Genomic DNA, 22,525 nt, shown 5'->3' with positions numbered 1-22,525 from the left:
ACGAGCAGGAGCTTCTTTATGTTTCTAATCCAACTAATTTTGTGGGCTCCATGAAGGTTCATGATTTCTCTTAAGCCATCTACATACCTTGAGAGCTCCGGGGTCCGCCATAGCTGGGCCCAATATAAAAGAGGGCGTAGAGTGGCTAAATCCTTAATAGAGCGGCAACTCAGATCACTCAAGAGTGGTTTAGTGGGAGTACCCCTCGGGAGCGATACCAGCTCCTTAAAAAACATATTCTCTGCAGCGACTAGGGCATCAACACAGTCAAAGCCCCAAAGCTCTGGGCCGTAAAGGGCGCAGCCTACAGCTTTCGCTGCGTAGATATCCAAAGCAGGAGCAATGGGCTTGGAGGTGGATGCACGATGTTCCCTCCCTAATACGCCAACTACCCTTTTATGGCTTAATGCCATTTTATCAATGTGTGGCTGCCATTTCATTTTATCCGAAATTCTAATTCCCAAGTAGTCGAATTCTTTTACACATTCCAATGGCACCCCATCCAAGGAGAGGGTGGATCTGGACGACGTACTCGGGTTACAATAAAGGAGCTTGGTTTTTGAAGTGTTTATTACAAGGCCCCTGAGCTTACAAAACAGGCAAAAGCGGTCCAGCAACTTCTGCAACCTGCGGGAGTTTTTGATACCAACAGCGTATCGTCCGCAAAGAGAAGTGCGGGAACTTTATCACCCGCCAAAACCGGGGCATCAGCGCTGATTTCGAGCAAGAAAGAGACTATGCCATTCACGAATAACGTGAAGAGTGTCGGGGCTAGTACGCAGCCCTGGGGTACCCCTCGGTTCACAGGGATTTTATCAGTTTTTTGCTCCTGTGATCCCCATCTAATACGGGCATAGGTACCGTCATGCATGCGTGCCAGGAGATTCACAATGGGTAAGGGAATCCCCATCTCCTCCAGGATCAGCCATAGGCGGGCTCGGGGGACCAGGTCAAAGGCGGTCTTCAAGTCAATAAATGCCAAATAAAGACCGCCTTTGCCAATGGTAAACACCTTCCAGTGTAGGAGTACCAGCCTAAATACCTGGTCTATTGTGCCTGTGCAGGTCTTAAAGCCCGCCTGAAAGGGTGAGATGATGTTGTTCTCATCAGCCCAGGAAAGAATCCTCTCCAAGAGTACCCTGCCAACCAATTTCTGCCCGTATCTATGAGACTAATTGGACGATAGTTGGCAGGGTCCTCCCTGAGGCCCTTTTTGTAAATAGGGATCACTTCGGCTGCCTTCCATGAATTCGGGACAGGTGAACCTTCCAACAGAGCATTCGTAAGGCTTGCAAAATAAGTGGCCCAGCCTTCAGGATTGGCTTTAAAAAGGTCGCTCGGTACACCATCCTGCCCTGGGGCTTTAGCAGGTACAATCTTAGCTATTGCAGCCAGCACCTCTTTCTTATCAACTCTAATTAGGGGAACCCCTCCGGAACCAGTAGCCAGGGCACCGCTCAAATGCCCTGGAGCTCCGGACGGTTCAACGCCCCCATAGAGTTTACTGAAGTGCTCAAACCATTCGGTGTCTGTAATATGGTTGGGGATTTGGTCCGGGTCACAGCCGTTCGATCTTCTGAATAGGGCCCAAAATAGCTCACCATTCTTAGTTTTACTTGCAGCTCTGAGGCTTTCCCAGTGAGATTCTTCCCACTCCCTTTTAGCTGTTGTTTTGGCTTGTTTATAGTGCAGTCTGGCCGACCGAACAGCAACTGGATTGCTAGATTTAATAGCAAGAATCAAGTTATTTTCCTCATTCTGCAGTTACTATCAAACCATTTCTGCGCTGGCTTGACAGTTATCGAGCTCTTTTTACCTGGAACTACGAACAGTTTGCCAATCTGATCTATAGTATCAGTATAAATGGTTTCTGCCTCCGCAGGCCCAGCCGCGCCATTACATGCTGCAGAAAGCCTTAAGGACTGCTCACTAAGGATTCCATCCAGTGCACTTAATCTAGTTTTGTCTATGCTAAACTTGGGCCACTTGAGGAATCTATTGCAGTTAGATGGTACAACTCTCTTAGTTATTAACCTCGCACCATCTGACCGAGTATGCTCATTTCTCTGCCACACATCCACCAATGTGAGGGATAAGGGGTTATGGTCGCTCTCCTCTGATGGTATAATGACCATGTCCACCACTAACTTCCATGCTCTCCTGTCCACCATTATATAATCAATTCTACTTTCATGCGATACTCTGTTATATGTATTTGCCCCCTGAGCATCGGAGATGGTGCGGCCATTTACAGCTCTTAGTCCTGTTTCTATCATGAGGGCGTTCAATTGGATGACAACTGGGGACCATCTCCTCACAGGCGTGAGCAAGAGGGGCGGGATGCCCCATCGAGCATCATCTTCATGCACTCCAAGGATGTCATCTGCTGCCAAAGGCTCAAACGAACAATTGAGGTCCCCAGCAACCAGAACTAAGGAATCAGGAGAACACAATTTAAGCAAATCAGATAAAATAGCAATATTGGACGATTTGGCCCCCATTTGAGTGCCTCTAGCATATGCATTAAAGAATTCCCAAGTGGCAACACCATTCAAGCCCCTAATGGAGAGTCTCATAATATCCAGAGATGAGCAAATGTGATGAGTGATCTTAAGGTTAAGGTCAACCCTTACCCATGCCATAAACCCTCCAGAGGGACGTCCTCGCCCAACCGTGGTAGCAGGTACATAAAAACAAGAAAATCCCTGTTTATATAAGGGTTCAAGACACCATGTCTCCTGGAACATACATATGTCAAACCCATCGATAAAATTATTCCAATCCGGTAGTGAAAGCTTGTTTCGCAGACCTGCCACATTCCACGAGACAAGTTTAAGGTTGTTAATGTGAACATTACCGGGGATTGGGACACTTAAATTTTCACTTACATCTTGACTGGTAACAATATTAGTAATCCTCATAGGTTCCAGGGCTAAAGTTGAAGACTCAGGGCTCAAGAACTGTGGTGACACAGATGAGTGGGGAGAGCAACTACCCAGAGGGGAAGAGGGACTATTCAACACTCTTACTCCAGCATCGAGTCAATCAACTGCCTCCAAACAATCAAACCTGTTATGGTTGGAGATAGGGTCCAAGTAAAGGGAGGGCATAAGCCATCCCCTCTGTGGTGGTCCCCTCCTATTCCGCTGCACCAAAGACCAACCATCTATCTGTGAGGTAAAATGACCGGGGGGATAAAAATAAGTCAGTGGGAGAGAGTGAATGGTCGCACAGGCACTGGGGTATCTCCAATTACAGATATGATCAACAATTCTAGGGTTGTTAAAATTGATCAAAATACAGTCGCCCCTTATATTTTTGGCCAGATGTCCGACCCATGGAACCCTCCGAATCATAAGTATTTTGCCAACAAGGTGGTAGTGGTCTGTTCGAGTTTAACCAATGTACAACCCTATTCCGCAGTTTTGTGGGGGTTTCCACCTCGTGTTTGCCCAACTCTGGTACCCCAGCTAAGATTACCACAATTGGACAAACCTCCGGGGGTAAATTTAAGATGTTTTTCCCTATATTTGAATGGGCAAATGGGATCTCACCACCTATGCTATCTTGTGGTATATTATGCTTTTGTTGTCCATTTATATTAGTAGATGCTATGTCCTTAATGGGAGGTGCAACTGGAATTGCGGGCGAGACCTTGTGGGCTGTGTTTGATACCTTCTGGACGGCTGCAGCCGGAGCCTTCTTCCCACGGGTTTTGGCTAATAACTTAATAACTGTGGGAGTGTTATCCCTTAAAGGGGGTTCTACAATTCCCTTGAGGTCAGGCTCAATCCTTTTTAAATGGACCTCGATGTTAGTCAATCTGACCTCTAATGGAGCTAGAAGAATTCTAAGAGTCTCATAGATGGCATTTGGCTCAACCTCCGTCACCCCTTCCTGGTCGCCTTGATTCGGCAAACCACCTGTTACCTGGTGCACCCCACAAGGCAGTGAAGGATCAGCTAAACCTGGGGCGGAGTTTACAGAGGGCTGCTCCAGAGTAATTGGGATTTCTTTCATATTTTTTGGGGCTTTCTTTTTCCTCCCACCAATGTTATTTGCTAGCCCTTGCTTATTTTTTGGAATGGCCCCGGGTCTCTCCCACGCTGCTGTCTGGTATTGTGCACCTTAACTATATTAGGCACAATGGGCAACTTTTGGGGGGATAACAACAATGATTCTGAGGCCGTGGACAACCCATGACTTGTTTCGCCCTAGTCATGGGCTCATCAGCTGGGTACAACATGGTTCCAGGGACACAGTGAGCATGAGATCCACGTCTGGGCATACCCATGCCACTTAGGGCAGTACATGAAACACTCAAAAAGTGATGGGATTAAAGCTTGCCGTTTGTCTAACCACTGGCAATTACTCTGGGTAGAATCCCTATCCATCGTCCTTTTTTCACCATGCCACCTCAGCTTGGACCCAACCATATGCAAATCAGTCTTGACCATGCTCCTCATGGGAACAGTCCAACTCGGACTGCCAAGCTAGGTTCTTCCTGAACCAGATCACAAGCACCCCAGGACCGGTTTCACCCTAGATATGGGCTCATCAGCTGGGTACAGCTTGGTTCCAGTGACACAGTGAGCATGGGACCCACATCTGGGCACACCCATGCCACTTAGGGCGGTACATGAAAAACACATAAGGTGATGCGAGTAATGCTTGCAATTTGTCAAACCACCTGCAATCACTTGGGGTAACATCCCAAGCTATCGTTCTTTTGCTTACTGTCAGGCCTCCTACCTATAACTTGCATGGGAGAAGAACAAAACCTTTCCCCAATGCCCATCTCAGGAACTCCCCTTACTCCTAAGTATACTAGAAGTCAGTAGTGCTCCAAAGGGGGGAAAGGGGATCAGATTTAAGAAGAGACTGTCTGGTTTGTCTTCTCTCTCTCTCTTTCCTGTTCTGGCTATTCTCGTTTTACCACCAGCTCTTATATTACGGCATGTCACTCAAGTAGTCTTGAGAACAGCAAAACATAAAACAAAAACAACACATTACTCTGTACTTCTTTCCTAAATGTACCTTTACTATACTTTAACATATTCCGTTTATGTACTCTAACATACACTACTAGACCTAGGCATTAGCTTCTCTTCCAGTTATTATGGATTCACTCTTTCTTGTAGTCTTTACTAATAGGATTGTTGTCACAGATGAACATATACAGTCTTTGTAATTATCATATAATGACTGACAAATTAATGGTATTGTAGTTCATTCATTTTTGTCCTTCATATTCGTTGTATTCTCTGTTCTTGAATTTCTAGGTACTTGCGTGACCCATTGGATCTCCAACCAGGACTGCAGAGCTTCTGATTGAAGACCTTTTTCAGGTAAGTTGAAAAGTCTTGTAGATTCTTTCATAAAATGCTGCTCAACCTATTTCAGGTACTGCTTCCTCCCTTCATCATAGCGTAGTAGCCAGAGAGGCACTAATTTCTCTAACAACTGCCCAAACTGAGGACACACTCCTTTGATGACTTTGTCGGAGGTTACAATCAACAAGCATTGGCAAAGCCAATAGGTCTTGCCTTTGTGACCTTATAAGTGTTTAGCTATGCAACAGTTGATGTTGTTGCACCAAGAATATTGTGCTGGATAACTAAACACTTATATGGTCTCATAGATAAGACCTATTGGCTAGGCTCGACCTAAAAAGGCAACATCTTGCTGGGCATGAGGTCCTGGAAAAGCAAATATCCCATAATAAATGAAAATTGAATTTGCTTAAAAAATGGAAATGGGAAAACAACATGGGTGAAGAGAGTATCCACAACTAAAGGCAGCCATTACTTTGGAAAATAAAGAGTACAGAAACATTTTTAATTCAAAGGCAAATGCAATTTGATATACAGAAAAAGTTATCGAAAAACAGGTCAACCATTATTAAGGAGTTCCAGAGAACAGCAGATGGGGAAGTTGTCTGGAGCTAGTGGCGGAGCACCAAAACAGCTCAAGGACTCTGTCCAAATCCATGGGTGATAAGTGGAAAGGGAAGAGCTGCAGGGGCCACTGTAGCAATGCACACTACAAAACCTTAGTCTGCTGGCTACTGGCAACATAAAAATAGTTATGTCGTGAGAAGAAGCGAGCACGTTGAAGTAACTATCTGCTAGAGCTCCACTCAGGCCCTTCTGTGACAACAGGTGACAAGGGAGAGAAGCAACAAGTGTATAATACACAACAAGCTGAGCAGAAGGCAGTAAGGGGACATACAGATTTTGATTTTGCGAGTGAAACTTTTTGCCAGTATGTTTCCCCTTTTCAGATTCTTCAAACTTCCACAGTCTGGATTATCTATGGAAGTGGAGGCTAAGACTGGCTTCTGCTGAAGCACCTGGTGAGTATCAAAGAAGGTGGGTGAAAGAGCTGACTACAGCAGGAAGCTAAAGGAGGTGGGGAGAAAGCCCTCTGAGACTCTCTTGCCGAAACGTATGCAAACACAGAGCACCAGTTGCTCCACAACGGGATAAGGTACGGCTAGAGTGGATGAGCCTGAGAGTTCTGCCATCAGAGTGGAAACCCGCTGCTGCAAAGGTACCATTAATCCCACAGAAAGCACTGAAAAGACCGTACTGATAGATTCAGCGGAAGCGTCCACAAGCCTAATGTGGTTCCATCTATCCACATAAATTATAACACCCTATAACCATTTCCTCTCAGTAACTCATACAAAGCTCGCAGCAGCCGCGGCCGCTGCAGGTAAGAGCGGTGGGGCTAGGTGAGGGGGGATTTCGAGAGACAAGTAAGAGGGAAGATTAAATATTTAATTTTCCCTTGTAGTCGTCTCTTGAAATCACCCCTCACCTGGCCCCACCGCCCTACCGCTCTTACCTGCAGAGACCGTGGCAGGCTCTCAGTAATGGCAGAAAAATGTTTAAGAGAAGATTCATCAAATGATAAATGCAAATGTGCTAGGCTATCCCTGAGATAAGGTCATGACAGTAGAGGTATATGCAGATAAATAATCTTCCAGTGAATCCTCAGAAACGGAGTAAACCTTCTGATGCGAACGCTGGAAGACCACAATACAAAACATATAAGGCATCTGTCACAGTTTCAAACAAATAATAAAACCGTTAGCTAAGATGCAGAGAAAGTAGCGAGAAGACAGTCAAGAAAAACATACAGACAGAGATCAAAGATAGCAACCCAGAGGGATCTATGAAAAATAAGTTGGGGTGCCAGGAGGAGGGAGTGATTTAGGATGAGGAAGAGGTTGTGAGAGAGAGGGGGAGCAGGTGGTGAGCCTGCGTGTGGTGCACACGCGCTTGGTAGAGCAGTCTTAGCTTTTCAAGCACTGCACTCGTGCTTGTGGCGCGCCGCTGCTCGCTCCCGCAAGGTGGTTGCCGCCACGAGAGCGAGTGCTTGAAAAGTGAAGACTGACGGCTAAAGGCCCTCTTAGAGCAGGGCATGCGCACTGCCTAGGCGAGACCTACAAAGGACGTGTCTGAAAGGAAGACACTAATCTCACCTCAGAGCAGTGGACCACTACTCAGCCTGTTATTTCCAACTGGAACAGTTACACCCTGGTAAGAGTGCCAAGCCCGAGCACTAAAACAACACTGTTCTTAAAATGACTGACACCACTACCCTGTTCTACACTAACACAATGGAGATTACTGGAGTTTACGTGCACTGGGAAATTACTTCAGTGAAGTGTGCTGAGCTGAGGCAGAGTGCCTTTCACGGTCCGAACTGAAGAGAGTGTAACAACTAGTGTGAGAATTCAATAGTACTTTATTTGGGGGCCATCTTAGAGTTCCTTTGTTGCTGTGATTTTCTCCAGCTCATGGCAGTTTTCATGCCTTTTCGTCTAACACCCCTATTGCAATGAATTATGCCAAAAGAGTGGGCTCTGATTCTAATGTTGTTTCATTGGTTCCTGACAGTACCCCCTTGCAAGGAAATTCCTCCCGCTCTTAGTTTTGTGGGAAATTGTTTATGAAAGGCCTTAGTTAACCGAGGTGCATGCACTTCAGTACAGAGTTCCCAGGATCTGTCTTCTGGTCCGTAACCTTTCCAGTCAATCAGGAAGTACACCTACCCTTTTACCTTCTTTGAGTCCAGAATTCTTGTCACTTCAAACTCTAACCCTCCTTCTAAGAATAAAGGTTTAGGAGGTAGATTAATTCTCAAATTCGGTGATACTTTCTTTAACAGTGAAACATGGAAGACTAGATGTTTCTTAACATGTGGAGGTATCCTTAAACGAAAAATCACAGGATTGACCATCTTCTCCACTGGGTAGGGTCCGACAAAACAAGTTTGGAAGTTCCTGTTACCTTTTAGTCTAAGATTCTTTGTATTGAGCCATACCCAGTCTCCTACCAGAATACTTGGTGCCTCTCTCATTTCCTTGTCTGCATAATACTTATAACGTTCTTTAGCTTGTGTTAAATTGTCCACTGCTAATTTATATAATGAGGGTAGGTGTTGAACTACATTCTTAACTGCGAATATGGCGACATCTTAGAAATTCACTAGTGAAATTGACTGTCTACCGTGATTTAAGTAAAATGGTGAATAACCTGTAGACACATTTTGGTTTTATTGTGTGCGAACTATGCTGCCCATAAATACTCTGGGCAGTCTTTCTCCTGATCTAATAGGAATAACCTTAAATTCTGCTCTAGTTCTTGATTTGTTCTTTTGGTCTGCCCATCCATTTTGGGATTATAACTAGCGGAGAACTTAGTTTCCATGTTTAACCCTCTAGTGAAGGCCCTCCAAAAACGAGAAAGTGACTGGGAACCTCTATCTGAAATGAGGACCTTTGGTAGTCCATGTGCTCGTACTATATGTTTGCTGAACTGTAATTCAAGCAGCTTTGCTGTGGGTACTCCCTTTAATGGAATAAAATGTGTGATGGCTTAGACGAACAGTAGGATGTGTCAAACCCCTGGCTAGAAGGTAAATCAAGTATCAGATCTAAAGTTATTGTATGCCAATGAAGAGGGGGATTGGGCAGTGGTTGTAGAAACCCTTTGGGAGCTTGTATCTCCGATTTATCCAGAGCACAAGTTTCACATGTAACCGCATATTGCTTAATGTCTTTGGTCATTTATGGCCACAAGAATTTCCTTTTCACCAATTCTTCAGTCTTTGAGATTCCCTTGTGTTCGGCTACTGGACTATCGTCAGGGCCACTGGAATTATGCGATCTTGTGGCCGCAAGGATTTTAGCATGATTATAGATTTGCCACATAATCCTTCATGTGGGGCATAATCTGCAGATTTTAACAACAAAAAATAGTTTCTAGCTCAAACAGTTCAAAAGTTACTATAAATGCAACAAAGCATGTTGCTGTGCAGTTGAAGGCCCTGCAACTCAAACTATGTGCGGTGTTTAGCAGTAGTGCTCTGCACAATGTTGCACTGGTGCACGTGTTCCATGCTTTGCGATCCACAGTGGCGATATGTTATCCTGACAGGCATCCTACCAAGATGCCCATTGATATTAGTATTGGTGTATGGCCCCCAACATGGATGAACCCTGTTTTTTGCTGAGGTCTGATGCTTAGTGGCATCAGTGGGCCCGGGGGCTGTACTATGGGGTGGAGACTTCAATGTGGTGCTGGACGCCAGAGTGGATAGATAGATCTAGCAAGACATGCAGCCCGCACCTATAGGCTGCTGCACACTTAAATACCATTATTGCGGACAGCAGCCTTACAGATATCCTGCATGCCCACCACATACGCAGCTGAGGGAACATGCATAACATCCACTCACAAAGCTTGGTCTAGAATCAACCTCTTGCTGGCCACCAGAGATGTCTAGTGGATCACTGATATGCAGCATTTCCCACGAACACTGTCCTACCATGCCCCAGTTCTTTTAAAGCTGCATCTGCTTGACACTGCCATGCATGAATTCTCTTGGGGCCATATGTATCAAGCCAATTTTCGTTCGCAAGCGCTGCGAATCGCAAAAAACAGCGTTTGCGAATGAAAATTTGCTATTTCGAATGTATGAAGCAAAAGTGCCTCGCAAAATGAGAATTCGCAAAAAATGCAGTTCCTTGTTTTGCGAGCATCAAAAATCTGTGAATTTCCTAGCGATTTCTCATTTTGCGATTTCTTCGTGTGCGAAATTCGCAAACGTGAAATCGCAAATCAGGAAATCGCATTGGAATGTATGAAAAAAACGCAAATTGCGATTTCCGGAAATACGTAATTTACAGAATCGCAATTACCACCAAGTAGGAGCAGGTGATAACCAGGTGAAAACTATTTAAGGAGTCCCTGAATGTAACAGACTTTTTTCCACAATGGCTGGGCTGTACGTGATAGCCAGGAGGATGCGACTCAGAGCTGTTGCACAAAGGAGGAGACGCCAGGAGAGGATATTCCGTGCGCGCATTACAATCTTCCAGCGCACTGAGGAGGACATCTACACACACTACAGACTGGATGAAGACAGTATCCATGATTTAATTGAGGAACTCAAACCCTTCCTAGAACACCCCACACACAGGACACATTCCATCCCCACTCACATCCAGGTCCTGTGCTCACTACACCTCTTGGCATCAGGGGGTGATAGCCTCAGCAGGAGGAGTGTCACGAAGTGCACTATCGCGCTTTTTCCACGCGTTCCTTGAAGCCATGGTACAGAGGATGCAACACCACATGTACTTCCTAAGCACCCCACAGGCACTAGACCAGACCAAATAGGACTTTTATCAAATTGCCCAATTTCCCCACGTCATCGGATGTATAGATGGGACACACGTTGCAATATCCCCCCGCTCCCAGAATGAGTACGTGTTCAGGAACCGCAAACGCTACCATTCACTGAACATACAATAAAGGTGGTGTGTGATGCCAAACACATCATCACGGACATTGTTGCCAAATACCCTGGCAGCACGCATGACTCTTACATCTTCCACCACAGTGGTATACACCGTAGACTCACAAGTGAGGAGTTTGGCGAGGGATATCTACTAGGTAAATGCATTTGAACAGAGGCCACACTTGTTAAGGATAGCATGTGCAGGACAGTGTTTAACCATATCCATCCTACCCCACAGGTGACAGTGCATATGCTGTACTGGATTTCATACTGACGCCTTACCTGAATCCTGCCAACGCTGGGGAGCGGCAATACAACAGAGCACACATAGCAACCAGAGGCACCATTGAACGCACATTTGGGATACTGAAGAGCAGATTCAGATGCCTCCACAAGAGCGGAGGGGCACTACAATACAGCCCCCAGACCTGTTGCAAGATAGTGGTAGCATGTGCCATGCTGCACAACATCGCCACCAGGAAAGGCACACCAGTGGAGGTCAGTGAATCGGATTCCTCAGACGTGGAGGGGCCTGGCCTAGGACGTATGCCAGCTGGTGTAGCTGGTGCAGCAGCTGGAAGCCAGAGGCGAGATGAGATTACACGCAACTATTTCTAGGTAAGAAAGTATGACACAATGCCAGATCTCATGTGTGCGACTGTGTTTAATTACTTAACTGCAGGATCAACTTTGTCACACAGCCTGAATGCCAACCAATCACACTCCATATTTCCTGCACATGTTAGAGTCACAGTGCAAGTCTGTAAACAGGAGGTAGTGTACAAGTCAAGTGGCTAGCTGCCCCCTTCCAGTGGTCACAAACTTTGCACCTCACATGCTTAAATAGTATTTTCTGCTAGTATAAGGCACCTTAGTAAGCATAATGCATTTTAATTATCTTTATGTAATGTTTTTAATATTCTGTCAAAAATGTCATTTATCAACTCGTAATCGGTGGATCTTTCCAAGGATGTTAATAGTTATGTGTAGATATGTTTGTTTTTTGTTTTACTTTTTTGTATTGATTTTAATTAATCAACAAATAAACTACTACTACTACAAGTACAAATTGGATGAATTATGCTAAGGATTACACAATAAACTGAATGCTGAATTACACTAATCGATCTGGTTTCCAGGGTGAACAATCCAGCTTGACACCGTAAACTATTAACCTTTTACCATACATAAATCATACATTAAAGCTTTATTTCGATATACAGAATATCATAAAAGCACATAAAAATATAAAATCACAATTCATTAGCAATACATTTTAAAAAGATTATAGTAAAAATCTTTTATGTTACAATAAATAATTTAAAAATATATTAAACTTTAGCAGCTTTGTGAAGATTTATACATGTAAAAGATTCAGCTAAAACTTAAATCATCTAATAGCCTTCAGCCTAATCATCCAGGCCCAACTAAGAAATTTGGCCACCCCACACACTAAGGTTGTGCTAGCATCAGCCTTAAGTATTCTGAGTGCAGCGGAGTGGTCCCTGGTTCCAAGCAACAGGCACACAGGTTTGAGCCATTTCTGTCTGGGTTTAGCGTACGCTGGGCATACAAAAAAGACATGAGGGATATTTTCAATGACACCTTCACAGATTGGGCAGTCAGGAGAGGTTTGGTGCGGGGCTTCCACTTACAGGTATAATCACGAAAGGGGAGTGTTCCCAACCTAAACTGGATGAAAAGGGATCTATCTCTTGGTTTCTTAATAAAATCTAGGTAGGACTCCAGACGAGGCTTTAATTTATGCTGTCGAATCGCCTCAGTCAGCCTACCTAGGTTCGGGTCCCTCTGTTCTTGATTGTCAACCCATGACCAATAGGCTCGCTTGGTTTCAGCCTTGGATAATGATACCCCAGGCTCCCAATCAGTTGGCAGGCCCGTTACGAGCAGGAGCTTCTTTATGTTTCTAATCCAACTAATTTTGTGGGCTCCATGAAGGTTCATGACTTCTCTTAAGCCATCTACATACCTTGAGAGCTCCGGGGTCCGCCATAGCTGGGCCCAATATAAAAAAGGGCGTAGAGTGGCTAAATCCTTAATAGAGCGGCGACCCAGATCACTCAAGAGTGGTTTAGTAGGAGCACCCCTCGGGAGCGATACCAGCTCCTTAAAAAACGTATTCTCTGCAGCGACTAGGGCATCAACACAGTCAAAGCCCCAAAGCTCTGGGCCGTAAAGGGCGCAGCCTACAGCTTTCGCTGCGTAGATATCCAAAGCAGGAGCAATGGGCTTGGAGGTGGATGCACGATGTTCCCTCCCTAATACTCCAACTACCCTTTTATGGCTTAATGCCATTTTATCAATGTGTGGCTGCCATTTCATTTTATCCGAAATTCTAATTCCCAAGTAGTCGAATTCTTTTACACATTCCAATGGCACCCCATCCAGTGAGAGGGTGGATCTGGACGACCTACTCGGGTTAAAATAAAGGAGCTTGGTTTTTGAAGTGTTTATTACAAGGCCCCTGAGCTTACAAAACAGGCAAAAGCGGTCCAGCAACTTCTGCAACCTGCGGGAGTTTTTGATACCGACAGCGTATCGTCCGCAAAGAGAAGTGCGGAAACTTTATCACCCGCCAAAACCGGGGCATCAGCGCTGATTTCGAGCAAGAAAGAGACTACGCCATTCACGAATAATGTGAAGAGTGTCGGGGCTAGTACGCAGCCCTGGCGTACCCCTCGGTTCACAGGGATTTTGTCAGTTTTTTGCTCCTGTGATCCCCATCTAATACGGGCATAGGTACCGTCATGCATGCGTGCCAGGAGATTCACAATGGGTAAGGGAATCCCCATCTCCTCCAGGATCAGCCATAGGCGGGCTCGGGGGACCAGGTCAAAGGCGGTCTTCAAGTCAATAAATGCCAAATAAAGACCGCCTTTGCCAATGGTAACCACCTTCCAGTGCAGGAGTACCAGCCTAAATACCTGGTCTATTGTGCCTGTGCAGGCCTTAAAGCCCACCTGAAAGGGTGAGATGATGTTGTTCTCATCAGTCCAGGAAAGAATCCTCTCCAAGAGTACCCTGCCAACCAATTTCTGCCCTGCATCTATGAGACTAATTGGACGATAGTTGGCAGGGTACTCCCTGAGGCCCTTCTTGTAAATAGGGATCACTTTGGCCGCCTTCCATGAATTCGGGACAGGTGAACCTTCCAACAGAGCATTCGTAAGGCTTGCAAAATAAGTGGCCCAGCCTTCAGGATTGGCTTTAAAAAGGTCGCCCGGTACACCATCCTGCCCTGGGGTTTTAGCAGGTACAATCTTAGCTATTGCAGCCAGCACCTCTTTCTTATCAACTCTAATTAGGGGAACCCCTCCGGAACCAGTAGCCAGGGCACCGCTCAAATGCCCTGGAGCTCCGGGCGGTTCAACGCACCCATAGAGTTTACTGAAGTGCTCAAACCATTAGGTGTCTGTAATATGGTTGGAGATTTGGTCCGGGTCACAGCCGTTCGATCTTCTGACTAGGGCCCAAAATAGCTCACCATTCTTAGTTTTACTTGCAGCTCTAAGGCTTTCCCAGTGAGATTCTTCCCACTCCCTTTTAGCTGTTGTTATGGCTTGTTTATAGTGCAGTCTGGCCGACCGAACAGCAACTGGATTGATAGATTTAATAGCAAGAATCAAGTTATTTTCCTCATTCTGCAGTTACTATCAAACCATTTCTGCGCTGGCTTAACAGTTATCGAGCTCTTTTTACCTGGAACTACGAACAGTTTGCCAATCTGATCTATAGTATCAGTATAAATGGTTTCTGCCTCCGCAGGCCCAGCCGCGCCATTACATGCTGCAGAAAGCCTTAAGGACTGCTCACTAAGGATTCCATCCAGTGCACTTAATCTAGTTTCGTCTATGCTAAACTTGGGCCACTTGAGGAATCTATTGCAGTTAGATGGTACAACTCTCTTAGTTATTAACCACGCACCATGTGACCGAGTATGCTCATTTCTCTGCCACACATCCACCAATGTGAGGGATAAGGGGTTATGGTCGCTCTCCTCTGATGGTATAATGACCATGTCCACCACTAACTTCCATGCTCTCCTGTCCACCATTATATAATCAATTCTACTTTCATGCGATACTCTGTTATATGTATTTGCCCCCTGAGCATCGGAGATGGTGCGGCCATTTACAGCTCTTAGTCCTGTTTCTATCATGAGGGCGTTCAATTGGATGACAACTGGGGACCATCTCCTCACAGGCGTGAGCAAGAGGGGCGGGATGCCCCATCGGGCATCATCTTCATGCACTCCAAGGATGTCATCTGCTGCCAAAGGCTCAAACGAACAATTGAGGTCCCCAGCAACCAGAACTAAGGAATCAGGAGAACACAATTTAAGCAAATCAGATAAAATAGCAATATTGGACGATTTGGCCCCCATTTGAGTGCCTCTAGCATATACATTAAAGAATTCCCAAGTGGCAACACCATTCAAGCCCCTAATGGAGAGTCTCATAATATCCAGAGATGAGCAAATGTGATGAGTGATCTTAAGGTTAAGGTCCACCCTTACCCATGCCATAAACCCTCGAGAGGGACGTCCTCGCCCAACCGTGGTAGCAGGTACATAAAAACAAGAAAATCCCTGTTTATATAAGGGTTCAAGACACCATGTCTCCTGGAACATACATATGTCATACCCATCGATAAAATTATTCCAATCCGGTAGTGAAAGCTTGTTTCGCAGACCTGCCACATTCCACGAGACAAGTTTAAGGTTGTTAATGTGAACATTACCGGGGATTGGGACACTTAAATTTTCACTTAAATCTTGACTGGTAACAATATTAGTAATCCTCATAGGTTCCAGGGATAAAGTTGAAGACTCAGGGCTCAAGAACTGTTTTGATACAGATGAGTGGGGAGAGCAACTACCCAGAGGGGAAGAGGGACTATTCAACACTCTTACTCCAGCATCGAGTCAATCAACCGCCTCCAAACAATCAAACCTGTTATGGTTGGAGATAGGGTCCAAGTGAAGGGAGGGCATAAACCATTCCCCCCTGTGGTGGTCCCCTCCTATTCCGCTGCACCAAAGACCATCCATCTATCTGTGAGGTAAAATGACCCCGGGGATAAAAATAAGTCAGTGGGAGAGAGTGAATGGTCGCACAGGCACTGGGGTATCTCCAATTACAGATATGATCAACAATTCTAGGGTTGTTAAAATTGATCAAAATACAGTGGCCCCTTATATTTTTGGTCAGATGTCCGACCCATGGAACCCTCCGAATCATAAGTATTTTGCCAACAAGGCGGGGGGCAGTGGTCTGTTCGAGTTTAACCAATGTACAACCCTATTCCGCAGTTTTGTGGGGGTTTCCACCTCATGTTTGCCCAACTCTGGTACCCCAGCTAAGATTACCACAAGTGAACAAACCTCCGGGGGTAAATTTAAGATGTTTTTCCCTATATTTGAATGGGCAAATGGGATCTCACCACCTATGCTATCTTGTGGTATATTATGCTTTTGTTGTCCATTTATATTAGTAGATGCTATGTCCTTAATGGGAGGTGCAACTGGAATTGCGGGCGAGACCTTGTGGGCTGTGTTTGATACTACTACGTCCTTCTGGACGGCTGCAGCCGGAGCCTTCTTCCCACGGGTTTTGGCTAATAACTTAGTAACTGTGGGAGTGTTATCCCTTAAAGGGGGTTCTACAATTCCCTTGAGGTCACGCTCAATCCTTTTTAAATGGACCTCGATGTTAGTCAATCTGACCTCTAATGGAGCTAGAAGAATTCTAAGAGTCTCATAGATGGCATTTGGCTCAACCTCCGTCACCCCTTCCTGGTCGCCTTGATTCGGCAAACCACCTGTTACCTGGTGCACCCCACAAGGCAGTGAAGGATCAGCTAAACCTGGGGCGGAGTTTACAGAGGGCTGCTCCAGAGTAATTGGGATTTCTTTCATATTTTTTGGGGCTTTCTTTTTCCTCCCACCAATGTTATTTGCTAGCCCTTGCTTATTTTTTGGAATTGCCCCCAGGTCTCTCCCACGCTGCTGTCTGGTATTGTGCACCTTAACTATATTAGGCACAATGGGCAACTTTTGGGGGGATAACAACAATGATTCTGAGGCCGTGGACTGACTATCAAGTGAGGCCTGTGATAAGTCACAAGAGGGGAGCTGTGGAATGGGGAGTTCTAAAATTGGTGAAGCACCTATACCACCATTTACACCTAAGTTAACAGGAGTCCGCACATTCGCAATGTGTCCCATTGAAGACCTTCTTGCAATAGCCAATTCCTGGGAAACACGTCGCTCCATTATTGTGATCCCCTCGTCAACAACACAGTTCATCCTCGTTATGAATTGGTCCATGGCTCCTGTAAAATTGGCAGTGTCCACTCTCCCCATAGCCTCCTTAGGGGGCATTGCAGAAAACCCAATGAGCTACAATAATGAACATAAACAGAGTACTCACAGGGGTAGGCCGTGCGGTGGGTGTAAGGGGGGTGGCCGACCCAGCCTTATCCGGTCTTTAACGGGCTTAAACGGCCCGCCCTTGGCCCGGGCTTTGCCCGGGCGCTCCCGCGTGCGACTCGCGGGGCGAGAGGCATTCCTCTCTTTTGACGCGCCTCCGGGCGCTCTGCTGGCGTCACTCGCGCTCCACAACCGCCGGGGCACTTGGGAGTTGGGGTCCCTGCCCTCGCGGCGGCGATGGTGCTGGCGCGGCGCGGTGAGCCGTTCCCCTCACGGCGAAGTGGTGATAGCCCCAAAGAAGAAAGATGAGCCGTTCCCCTCACGGCAAACGGGCAAGTCCTCACTGTCTCTGTAAACGCTCCCCATTACCTTAAAAGACTGTGACCTTAAAAAGGGGGTTGAATCTTTGACCTATGGATTAAGAGACAGACTTTAACCAGAAGAAAACTGGTCCTGCTCACGCCTACCAAGGCTGTTGGTCTATACTCAGGAACAACAGAACACCAGATGCAGCAAATGATGGGAGTCAAGTTGACCTAATCAATAAATGCGTCGTCACACCTGCATCAGAGTCTTTTTCGAAATGTGGTTATTGACATGAACACGCATCTCTGAATCATTGATAATAGAAAGGACTGCACAGCTATATAGAACATAAAATGACGTCTGTCTTTGGAGATGTATTTGCCATAACAAATAACCTTTATTAAATAAATAAAATAATAAATAATAAACCTGTATTTGTAAAGCACACAGCTACCCGTAGGTTTCCCGGCGCTGGGGGCCGTCGGGAAGATTAGGCAAGCTATTGCCCAGAATCACATGGTGCTGGGCAGACACCTGCCACCGGTGCCGGGGATCGAACCGTGAGCCCCAGCGTCCGGTGTCAGTCACCCTGGCTGCTGCGCCACACCTGACCGAAGACTCCATTGCAAAACTACTTATTGTGTTTGATTACTTATTGTTTTCATGCCAGTCTCTTTTACATGTACACAGACCCCTGTGCATGCACACACGTATGTAGTTAGCTGTTTGGCTGAGACACATGGCAGTTAGAGGGATCTTGGAATAAGTCCGGGGACAACAATAAACAATGTTGTGTGTGTCATTTATTTCCAGAAACAGTAGAACATCCTTGGTCCATGCCCCTTAGACTGGACCTGAGGAAATAAATTATGAAACCACTTTCTCTCCAAGCAGGTAAAAGGACACTCAAAGACGGTACAAAATTCTGTTTTATAGTGAGTGCCAATAAATCTATTGGGCGTGCTACCAGATTTCTTTCATTGGTGGAGCTGCACCTCAAGGCCAGCTTAAATAAACTGTTCTAGATGCTTTGCACATAATATTATCACCGTATATTTTAATGATAGTTGATTTATGGGTGATAATGTCTTGTATATTTTCAATGATCAATTGAGCTGTTGTATTGTTCATGATATTGTAGTGATTTTTAATATAAATTATGGAAAAAATCTTACCTACCTACCTATTCTGTGTTTCTGTAAACCACTAACTCATGCATGTATGTGATTAGCATAGGCTTTGTTTCTTGCAGTTGGTACTATTCACATGTTCCTCATTGTATGTACATCAAAGAATTATTAGTTACAGTTGCCTCTGCCTTAGATACCTACAATCCATCCGGAGTATGTTTTGTTACTGCACAGATCTCTTTTCCAGGGTACATAGTCTTACATTCTATGCTCTGTTTTTTTATATTTTATCTTGTATCCCTTTACACTAAAGTTGTTTTCCACACAAGGTCACTTTAGTTGCTTTGTTGTTGTCTAGGTGGTCTGATTGCTTTATAGGGTATTGCTTAATAGAGTTCTTGTGTATTGCACCTAAAGTGATCCCAATGTGAAAGCACTTTTCCAGGTATGCTGTGAGTCAGAGAATGCAGACCTTCTCGACATGTTAGTTACTTCATTATTTCATTTATATGATGGTTCTTTTTTTCATCCACTATGGAAAATATCTGTATACTCTGATGAAATGTTCTTTGAATTGCTTGCGATTTCACATTGCTAATTATTTCTGTATTTGGATTGTCCTTCATACCTTACCTCCTATTTGGTGACATTTAAGTAATTGGGTTTTCTCAAGGTTTAATGTTCCAAGTCAATTTAAATAGGATGCTTATGGTTTGCTGATTTCTTACTGCTCTGTCAGTTAGCATGGCTGCATGGTCTTTTGTCAAAGACTGGTTGTGGTCTGCTGGAAAGGATCTCATTTAAATTAACTTTATAAAACCTTCAGGAGGCTCTTGGCAGAACTGCCACACGGGCTGAATCATGTATAACTTCATAAAATTGTCATTTGAAAACTCAAAGTCCCAATTGGTACTGGAGATCTCACATTTTGTATGCTTGTCAGTCATTGCAGGAAATGAGTTCCGTTTACCAGCGAATCGTCCAAGTATTTGTAGGCACAAACGCACTGTTCCCTCAAATGTGCAGTCACCACTGCTACACATTTTGGGAACTTTTTTTATGCCGACTTTATCCCAAATGATTAAACGTTGAATTTGTAATTGACTCTTCTTTCACACGTGATGCATCAAGATGTGGATGCAGGTGCCATCCCTTGAGGCCCATTATTGTTCTTTCCCTTCAAGCTATAGAGTGACATTTTGCAACATTGTCAATTGAAATGTTTCTGTCATTATTCACTTGTTTAAGAATTGCAATTCCAGAATGGATTGCTGATTGAGGGTTTGCTTTATTGTTGAAAAGTAAGCCGAGTACAGTCTGTTGTCTAGCTCATTGAATGGAACTTGTTCTGTTGTTTCTTTGAGCAGTAAATCTTTGACCTCTTGTTTTGATAGAGGTGTGTGCTTGATACAATAACATGCTTTATGATTTTCAGTACTCACTTGTCTGTAATGGGCTACCATTGGAGTGGGTTTTCACTTATTCCTCCCATTAGTGCACAGTGTTGTGGGTAACCGACTTAGCAACCGACTTAGCAAGTCATTTATTGCTAATGACAGATCCTCATGTGTGTTTTCTCTTTCCTTGTTCTCTTGCTGAAACCAACAGCCATGCAGAGCTCAGTGATGTAACTGTGAAGTTAAGTAAAAAGATGGTTTGGTGTGCATGGATCAGTATTACCCTTGTATTACCCTTGCTGCATGAACAATTTGTGACCATGACCCCTTCTGTATTTAGAAGATCCTTGCCTTAAACTGCTTCTAGTTTCAGTATTCCCTTAGCCTTAGCTGTGTCATTTGCTTTTTTCATTTGTTCCAGGGAATTATCTATAGTTGGCCCTAATGATGAATGGTGTATCAATGACATTAAACAAACAAAAGGTGATGGGAGGAATGCTTGCAATTTTACTAACCAGTGGCAATCACTCGGGGTAGCATCTCAACTCATTGTTCATTTGCTCACCATGCCACCTCAGTTTGGACCTAGCCATATGCAAATCAGTCTTGACCCTGCTCCTCATGGAAACAGACCAGCCCGAACTACCAAACCAGGTCCATCCTTATCCGGAACACAAGCAGCCCATGACTTGTTTTGCCCTAGTCATGGGCTCATCAGCTGGGTACAACATGGTTCCAGGGACACAGTGAGCATGAGATCCACGTCTGGGCATACCCATGCCACTTAGGGCAGTACATGAAACACTCAAAAAGTGATGGGATTAAAGCTTGCCGTTTGTCTAACCACTGGCAATTACTCTGGGTAGAATCCCTATCCATCGTCCTTTTTTCACCATGCCACCTCAGCTTGGACCCAACCATATGCAAATCAGTCTTGACCATGCTCCTCATGGGAACAGTCCAACTCGGACTGCCAAGCTAGGTTCTTCCTGAACCAGAGCACAAGCACCCCAGGACCGGTTTCACCCTAGATATGGGCTCATCAGCTGGGTACAGCTTGGTTCCAGTGACACAGTGAGCATGGGACCCACATCTGGGCACACCCATGCCACTTAGGGCGGTACATGAAAAACACATAAGGTGATGCGAGTAATGCTTGCAATTTGTCAAACCACCTGCAATCACTTGGGGTAACATCCGAAGCTATCGTTCTTTTGCTTACTGTCAGGCCTCTTACCTATAACTTGCATGGGAGAAGAACAAAACCTTTCCCCAATGCCCATCTCAGGAACTCCCCTTACTCCCAAGTATACTAGAAGTAAGTAGTGCTCCAAAGGGGGGAAAGGGGATCGGATTTAAGAAGAGACTGTCTGGTTTGTCTTCTCTCTCTCTCTTTCCTGTTCTGGCTATTCTCGTTTTACCACCAGCTCTTATATTACGGCATGTCACTCAAGTAGTCTTGAGAACAGCAAAACATAAAACAAAAACAACACATTACTCTGTACTTCTTTCCTAAATGTACCTTTACTATACTTTAACATATTCCGTTTATGTACTCTAACATACGCTACTAGACCTAGGCATTAGCTTCTCTTCCAATTATTATGGATTCACTCTTTCTTGTAGTCTTTACTAATAGGATTGTTGTCACAGATGAACATATACAGTCTTTGTAATTATCATATAATGACTGACAAATTAATGGTATTGTAGTTCATTCATTTTTGTCCTTCATATTCGTTGTATTCTCTGTTCTTGAATTTCTAGGTACTTGCGTGACCCATTGGATCTCCAACCAGGACTGCAGAGCTTCTGATTGAAGACCTTTTTCAGGTAAGTTGAAAAGTCTTGTAGATTCTTTCATAAAATGCTGCTCAACCTATTTCAGGTACTGCTTCCTCCCTTCATCATAGCGTAGTAGCCAGAGAGGCACTAATTTCTCTAACAACTGCCCAAACTGAGGACACACTCCTTTGATGACTTTGTCGGAGGTTACAATCAACAAGCATTGGCAAAGCCAATAGGTCTTGCCTTTGTGACCTTATAAGTGTTTAGCTATGCAACAGTTGATGTTGTTGCACCAAGAATATTGTGCTGGATAACTAAACACTTATAAGGTCTCATAGATAAGACCTATTGGCTAGGCTCGACCTAAAAAGGCAACATCTTGCTGGGCATGAGGTCCTGGAAAAGCAAATATCCCATAATAAATGAAAATTGAATTTGCTTAAAAAATGGAAATGGGAAAACAACATGGGTGAAGAGAGTATCCACAACTAAAGGCAGCCATTACTTTGGAAAATAAAGAGTACAGAAACATTTTTAATTCAAAGGCAAATGCAATTTGATATACAGAAAAAGTTATCGAAAAACAGGTCAACCATTATTAAGGAGTTCCAGAGAACAGCAGCAGGGGAAGTTGTCTG

General features: G+C 44.7%; 1 long non-coding RNA gene across 1 annotated transcript in view; it reads left to right on the top strand.

Annotated features, from left to right (window-relative positions):
- The window catches only part of LOC144792098 (uncharacterized), a 215,502-nt gene extending 193,570 nt beyond the window's left edge, over nucleotides 1–21,932 (top strand). The window contains exons 4-5 of the long non-coding RNA XR_013602506.1: nucleotides 5,283–5,348; nucleotides 21,867–21,932. This is a non-coding gene — a long non-coding RNA (uncharacterized LOC144792098). The remainder of the gene's footprint in view (nucleotides 1–5,282; nucleotides 5,349–21,866) is intronic.
- Nucleotides 21,933–22,525: the final 593 nt, after the last annotated feature.

This window comes from Lissotriton helveticus, chromosome 11 (genome assembly GCF_964261635.1).
Source record: "Lissotriton helveticus chromosome 11, aLisHel1.1, whole genome shotgun sequence".
NCBI lineage: Eukaryota > Metazoa > Chordata > Amphibia > Caudata > Salamandridae > Lissotriton > Lissotriton helveticus.
The sequence above is the reverse complement of the archived record's forward strand: the minus strand, read 5'-3'. Positions and strand labels throughout refer to the sequence as shown.